At 34.5% G+C, this 7,416-nt stretch overlaps 1 long non-coding RNA gene across 1 annotated transcript; it reads right to left on the reverse strand.

The window, feature by feature from the left end:
• Positions 1 to 4,995: 4,995 nt before the first annotated feature.
• On the reverse strand, positions 4,996 to 6,533 carry LOC127129726 (uncharacterized). Its single transcript, XR_007806386.1, has 2 exons — positions 5,909 to 6,533; positions 4,996 to 5,218 (listed from the first exon to the last, which is right to left on the reverse strand). It is a non-coding gene; the product is annotated as an uncharacterized LOC127129726 (long non-coding RNA).
• Positions 6,534 to 7,416: the final 883 nt, after the last annotated feature.

Here is a 7,416-nt window from a genome sequence, read left to right on the forward strand (position 1 = left end):
CACCTCATTAAAACACCAAAGAAATGGCAATGAGATTTATCATAGGTCAAACAAGGTCAAAAGACCTTGGAGAAAAAATTTCAGAATTTTTAGAGATTTAAAAGTATTTTTAAATAATTAAAAATGATCACAAAATTAATTAAGTCATGAAAAATATTAATAATGATCCAAAAAATAATTTTAATTCAAAATATGAAAGAGGATTTTATTTAAAATATTAATAATGATCCAGAAAATAATTTTATTTCAAAAAAATAATTAAATCATATTTTTTGGATCAATATTAAAATTATTATGAATTAATGAAATTGAAACAAATAAAATCAAATTCAAATATTCATAAAAAACGTGGACCACTTGATCTCCCTCATTAATTGAGGTGGTAGATCAAGTGGCCATCAAAGCGCTTTCCACCATAGTCACTAGTCAACGTGTAATACAAATGGTAATTACAAGCACCGCGCAAGATTAAAACATTTTAAACAAAATCAATGGCTCTGAACCTATCCAGCACATCACCAGCGTTAAACCTCCGGTCACCTTCTCGGGCGAGCCTCACTAGACTGGTTCAGTCATCACCATCACATAAATGAAAAAGGAGGATATGATCTGAAAGAAAAAATGGCGTAGAGCACGAATCTGACCTCAATTTTAACTAACTCCACATATATAGAAAGATATGAGGAGTTGAATTTTGAAGTGTGTCAACTGAGTTGCTTCGATTTAACCTCAAAACAGCTCAATCTTCTTGCCTACATTGGTAGTACTTCATACAACCAAAGATCCAAGAGAATTGATGAGAATTGAGTGAGAATCGAAGAGAAGAAAATTTCTGGAAAATATCTTCACTGATATGCAGAACTTGATCTTGCTTGCTTCAATCCTTGCTTTATCACACTCAGAGAGCTTGTAGAAGTGGTTTGGAAATGGAACAAAGCTTTGGATCCTGGAGTTTTTGTATCTCCAAACAGTGAGATTCAAACTCAATTTTCAAAATGAAAATTCTCAGGTTTTCCTTTGAATTGTGAAGGTTTGAAGAGAGGGGGCAAAGCTGGCACGCAAGGATCCTTTCAAGTGAGCTTAGAGGGCTTGTATTTATAGCAATTGGGAATGTTATTTGCACATTTCAAGTTTCTTCCAAATTTGGCAATGTCATGCACATGCTTGCATGGGCATGTACATGCCCATTAAGTAATCCAATTAAGTCCAAATGCATCTGAAATGAGATTGAAATGAAGCTTGAATGGCAAGGCAATGTGAAATGGTCATTTGCACTTTTGATTTTTCCACTTACATGCCTGTTAAAACCATGCGCATCCCTAGCAAACCTTGTCCAAAATGAATGAAATAGGTTTATTTGGAAAGCTTAGGTCAAGAGGAACAACTCTTATGTTTAACACTTTTCTATTTGGAACATGTATCAAGGTTAATTTTTAGGTGGAAGTTTGGAAATTTCAACATGTTGAAAAATTCTCTAAGTGTCAAGCCATATACCTCAATGTTCCACCTTATTAAACTTTTTATGTGAGCTTCAAATGAGAAAAGTGTATTCATCAAAGTTGTATCTATTTAAAAGAAATTAAAAATGGTCACCCATTTGACATCATTTAGATTTAGAATGAGAGAGTTATGCATTTTTGAAGTTGAGGAAAATCACTTATTCAATGGTATTGGTCCAAAATGACCTATAATGTATCCTCAGATCACATGCTCATAAAAGTTGATTTAGATCTCACTCCAAACATCAAAGTTGAATTATACATCTCTAATTTGATTTTTCAACTTATAAATCTTTCATATCATAAAAATTGAGTAAGTTATGGCCTTGGGAAGTTGACTTTAAAATTAGGGTTTAGACAAAACGACCTATAATGTTTCAACATGGAAAATGACTTTCCAAGCTAAATTAGCTCTAGACTTTAACATGAAAGTTGTTTGTAATGTTAGTTAGAGTAACTTTCATCTTTGAATAATTTTCATATGGTGAAAATTTTAGGAGATAGGGTCTAGGGGGACCCAGTTTTGATCAGATGAATTCATATGGCTAACCACCATCAACCAACTTGCTAACTTGCAATTCTCTTGACTTTTTAGGCTCATGGTAGATCATATATTCATAATATGATGAATTTTAAAGTGTCGCTTGAGAAATTTGATCAATTGGTGAAGAAGCTTGTTGAAGAAGTTACTCAAAATATCCAGACAAATTAGGATTTCCAAGGCAAACCAACTCCAAACCCTTGAAGAAATATTGATCAAAATAACATTCAAAGATCATTGGGACTCATATATGATGCTTATAGGAATTGTGGATCATTCCTTGGTTGTGCTCTTAACTATGAGGGTCTCAAACCCTATATGTGAACTTGATAGATCAACGGTGATCATGCCCTTCCTACAAAAGGGTTAGGCAAATACAAAGACATATTTTTGGTGTTTTGGTTAGTAAAATAATAAATATACAAGTATGATACGATCACATGGTGATTGGTGATCTCTCCCAAAACAACCCCATTGAAAGAGGGGTAATGAGGATGTCAAGGTATGATCCCAATGCTAATGCATATGATGAGATTGCATGAGGGATCTTAGGGTCAAAACTGGGGTCTTACACCCATGATCAATCATACGCGTCCTGGGCTGTCCTCACATTGATTCAATGGAATTGCTACCCTAGATGCTCTCGGGGAATTATTTCCCATCCAATCATTCTTCAACTTCATGGTTAATAATTATAGTCCCTAGCATCTTTGCTATCGTTGCTCCCTAAATAGAGGTTACCCTAAAAGGTCTCTTATAAGCTTTTCCCCTAGAGAGCATTTCTTATAAATCTCCTCCAAAAGGAGTTTCTTCTAAAATATTTCCCCCAACAAATGAGCGTTTGAGATGTTGCTTTATCAATATGAAGAGTCTCATTTGTTTTAGAGATATTGCTTTAGTATCCTCGAAGAGTATTAGATTCAATTAAGGTATCATTCCCTTGTTTGGAATATATTAAATCTATCGTATAAGAGGCTGCTTCGATTGATACAGAGAATCTCATTTTTCCGTTTGAGATGTTGCTTCATCAATATGAAGAGTCTCATTCAATTTTTAAAGATACTTCTCTAGTATTCTCGAAGAGTCTTAGATTCAATTAAGGTATCATTCTCTTGTTTGGAATATCTTAATTCTATCGTATAAGATGTTGCTTTGATTGATACAGAGAATCTCATTTTGCCGTTTGTGATGTTGCTTCATCAATATGAAGAGTCTCATTCAATTTTTAGAGATACTGCTCTAATATCCTTGAAGAGTCTCAGATTCAATTAAGGTATCATTCCCTTATTCGAAATATCTTAATTCCATCATATAAGATGCTTCTTCGATATGATACAGAGAATCTCATTTTGCTGTTTGAGATGCTGCTTCATCAACATGAAGAGTCTCATTCAATTTTTAGAAACACTGCTCTAGTATCCTTGAAGAGTCTTAGATTCAATTAAGTTATCATTCCCTTATTCGGAATATCTTATTTCCATCATATAAGATGCTGCTTCGATATGATACAGAGAATCTCATTTTGCTGTTTGAGATGTTGCTTCATCAATATGAAGAGTCTCATTCACTTTTTTAGAGATACTGCTCTAGTATCCCCGAAGAGTCTTAGATTCAATTAAGGTATCATTCCCTTGTTTGGAATATCTTAATTCTATCGTATAAGATGTTGCTTCGATTGATACATAGAATCTCATTTTGCTATTTGAGATGTTGCCTCATCAATATGAAGAGTCTCATTCACTTATTTAAAGATACTGCTCTAGTATCCCAAAAGACTCTTAGATTTAATTAAGGTATCACTCCCTTGTTTGTAATATCTTAATTCTACCGTACAAGATGTTGCTTCGAATGATACAGAGAATCTCATTTTGCCGTTTGAGATGCTGCTTCATCAATATGAAGAGTCTCATTTATTTTTTAGAGATACTGCTCTAGTATCCTCGAAGGGTCTTAGATTCAATTAAGGTATCATTCTCCATGTTGGAATGTCTTAATTATATCATGTAAGATGCTGCCTCGTTGATTCAGAGAATCTCATTTATCTGTTTGAGATACTTCTTCACTTATCGGAAGAGTCTCATATATTTTTAAGAGATACTACTCTAATATCCTCGGAGAATCTTAGATACGGGTGGGGTATCATTCCCTTATCGGAATATCTCAATCATATCATATAAGGTACTACTTCATTGATCCTCAGAGAATCTCATGCGTTCAATTCAAGATAATGTTCTAAACGACCCCTAGGGAATCTTGACCGTTTCTTTTACCTTCTGAGAAACATTTCTTATTATATTTCTCAGTGCATTTTCTTCCTGCCTCTCATCCTTGCATCTCAAAGGACAAAATTCGGGTCTTTTGGGTATTTAATCACCTTCCACCATGAATCCATGAAGACTGTTGTCATTCATTACTTTCTAGTTCAAGGTAATTAAATAGGGGCAACTGTCATATCCAAATTTTTGTCATACATTTATTTCTTTGAGACCAAAGAAATACATTTATTTCTTTGGTCTCATGACCATTTCATTTCTTTGGTCTCATGACCATTTCATTTGGTCATGTTGCATCACTAATACAAACCTCATTTGTATGAATCCATTCAGGGCAAGTTTTTGAATAAATCACCATATTTGTATTTTTAAAAACCTCATTTGTATGAATTCATTCGGGGCAATTTCTTTTGAATAAATGACCACATTTGTATTTTTAAGCACTTGCCAACGTTGTTGGTTTGGCGCTTGTGTTTGCATCATCACTTCTTGTTGCTCATGGTAATAAGAGAGTAGGTGGAAAAAAAAGTCAAAGGAATTCACTTTTTACGTTAACTGCCTTTCCCTAAATATCTTTTCTTTGATTATTCTCTCTTAATATTCACTTTGTTTGAATTGGATTTTGATTATTGTCTTATGTTAAATCAAACATTGAGATTTCATTTGTAATAAGATGGAGTGATTAACTTGCAATTAAAATAAGTACTTTGTTAGATAGAAGTTCGCCACTACATAGATAAAATATTTTACTAATACAAAGTATTGTTCCATGAGGTCTAATACAAAGAAAAAATACAAAAATGAAAGAGGGTTCAACGTCTTTGAACGGTCCCCACGCGCCTATGCTTTCCACATTCCTACCATGTCCTTCATTTTCCATGTCCTTCATTTTCTCTCAGCAAGACCTGCATAAACACCAAAATCTCATCAATTATTATGGTATTCAGATTTTTTTTGCACAACATATTCTACTCAACATTTACTTGGAAAAATTATCATAACAAAGTGCAGATGTAATGCAGTAAAATACAAAAATATCAGGCAAAACTAAATAACCCCAAAATGGGACCCTCAAAGCAAACACGAGACATGTATCATATCGGTCATCACATGTTCAAAATACAATCATCAGCAGCAAGTCATACATCATACGCATTATCATATGAGGATTTAAGAAAGATTACGAAATAACGCTGAAAAACCCACCTCACACCACTCACAGAGGGAATCCCACAAAGTTAGGGATTGTACAAAACGTACCAACAAAATAATCTACAGAAAATCACAGCTCACCTCATTCTCAACATATTTACACACGATTCAAGGAAAAATCCTAAGAAACTAACGATTTCCGCACGTATCTTACTTATAAATACGACTATTACGCCATTCGCAAGGGAGGTCCTAAAGTTACTCTGTGATTTTTTTTCCTCACCAATCATAAAGCTCATTTTTTCATTAATCTCTCAAACTCAGCATCAGAGTTTGAGTAAGGTTAAGCTATAAGCATATTCTAAAAGCGTCTAACAGAGAAGGAAAAGAAATAGGAACGGAAGAATAGAAAAGTAAAAGACAAAAAGATTTGAGATATTGACCTTGCCGGAAAGATTGTCGGACTCGTTCCAATCTAGTGAGTCTTCATTATCTCTTTAATTTCCAGTCACCATTGTCTTCGCCATGTTGAGTTGAGCAGAACCCCCTTGTTTTTTTTTGAAATCGTTAACGTTGGTGGTTTAATTTTTATTTAGGGTTTTCTTTTGGATTTGTGGTTTATGGATTTTTCTATTATGATAGTTCCAGGTTCGTAGGCAAGAGGGAATTTGGCTTAGGTTTTAGAGGGAGAATTCAAGTTTTGAAGTTGGGGAAGTCGATCTGGTCATATGTGGAGTATTTGGAGGAAAAGGTTTTTAGATTCGGATGTAGGAGAAAAAATGAGAGGGGGTTAGTGTTTAGGCTTTGGTGGTTTGGGTGTGGGTTCGCGGCCGACAACCACCGTCTTCTCCGGTAGGTTGCGGTCGCGGAGATATTTAGGGTTGTAGAGCGCTTGACTGTTGGGGATTGAAGAGAGAGAAAGGCTTTGTCGAAATGCTAATTTTTATTCCAAGATGTCTTTTAAACGTCCGTGTTTGGGCTGGTGAATGGCGGTGACAAGTGTCACCAACTTCGGACACTTGTCACCGGTAAGGGAGGGGTGAGCCTTTTGTTCCCATGTGTGGAGGTGTGTCGTATTACGGTAAGAACCTCCATGGTGTTCATCTGTTCCTAAGACCAAGTCAGATCTCCAGATCTGACGGTCCAGAGAACACCTCTTGGTCAACACGGTTGACCGGGTCTCCTTGGACCCTTTTTGGATTGAATTGGGCCACCTCACTCAGGGCCTATGTCTTTTTTTTTTGTTTATTTATTTTGTTTCTCTATTGACACCTCTCGTGGCTTGGATTGGCAGCGCCCATTTGGGCTTAACCCTCATTAGGGCCCATCTGTTTGATTTATTGCCTTGTATTCTTGTGCAGCCCATTGTTTTTTTATATTTCATTTTGATTTAAATTTGGTTTTATTCTCCATTTAAAATTTACTATCATTATTTTTAAGGACTAAATTTAATTAAATTTATTATTTTTTGATTAATTATAATTATTATCTCCATCATTATTGATTCAATTTATATAATTATTCGTTGCTTCATGGGGTTTTACGAGATCTATTTGTGTTGATTTTTTAGCCACTTGTATATTTGTTTTATTTCATGTGTATGTTGCGTCACAAGCATAAACCAAATCCATTTCATCATCAATTCAAAACCACTTTAAACCATTAATGCCACACAACTTTCGATTTAATATCGAGCCTATCTCCATACCCTTATATGTTGATCTCTCTTAGCATCGCCATCAACCTCACATAGCTTACTCTTGGGCTTTCTTACAATGAGACCTATTCGATTTTAATTAATAGAATAGATGATTGATTCACTAAATAAAATTCGATTTATTCGAAAACACAAATTTAAAGCCTCGATCCAATATCGAGTATTTTATTCAAAATTAAATTAAAAATACCTAATTACAATTAAATACCATTTCATAATAACGAAACGAAAAGG

This window comes from Lathyrus oleraceus, chromosome 1 (assembly GCF_024323335.1).
Source record: "Lathyrus oleraceus cultivar Zhongwan6 chromosome 1, CAAS_Psat_ZW6_1.0, whole genome shotgun sequence".
In the NCBI taxonomy this organism is placed as follows: Eukaryota; Viridiplantae; Streptophyta; class Magnoliopsida; order Fabales; family Fabaceae; genus Lathyrus; species Lathyrus oleraceus.